Source organism: Carlito syrichta, unplaced genomic scaffold, assembly GCF_000164805.1.
Source record: "Carlito syrichta isolate Samal-C Ts95f unplaced genomic scaffold, Tarsius_syrichta-2.0.1 Scaffold130467, whole genome shotgun sequence".
In the NCBI taxonomy this organism is placed as follows: Eukaryota; Metazoa; Chordata; class Mammalia; order Primates; family Tarsiidae; genus Carlito; species Carlito syrichta.
In genome coordinates, this window is record NW_007074563.1 from 84,421 (window position 1) to 84,858 (window position 438).

The 438-nt window shown below is 40.9% G+C and overlaps 1 protein-coding gene across 10 annotated transcripts in view; it reads right to left on the minus strand.

Annotated features, from left to right (window-relative positions):
* Positions 1-438, minus strand: part of KDM6A (lysine demethylase 6A) — a 216,122-nt gene that overhangs the window by 65,135 nt on the left and 150,549 nt on the right. The window lies entirely within an intron of this gene.

The window sequence follows — 438 nt, forward strand, 5'->3', positions numbered from 1 at the left end:
CCCAGCAGATCGAGGATGCGGTGGCCGGGAGCAGCCACTGCACTCCAGTCTGGGCGACAGAGTGAGACTCTAACTCAAAAAAAAAAAAAAAAAAAGAATTAAAACACTTTGTACTGCACTAATGAACTTGCCTTAATTTAGTGATACAAATTTATATTAAACACTATCACATAAGACTAATTAAAAATAAATATTTTGATACTTCCACAATTCTTACAAGTGTAGACAACTCAAGTAAAATTCTAATAGATAAAATTAAAATTATAGCCGGGCGTGGTAGCGCGTGACTGTAGTTCCAGCTACTTGGAAGGCTGAGGCGAAAGGATCACTGGAGCCCAGCAAATCGAGGCTGCAGTGGCCGGGAGCAGCCACTGTACTCCATTTGGGTGACAGAGTGAGACTCCAACTCAAAAAAAAAAAAAATTAAAACTGGCCGGG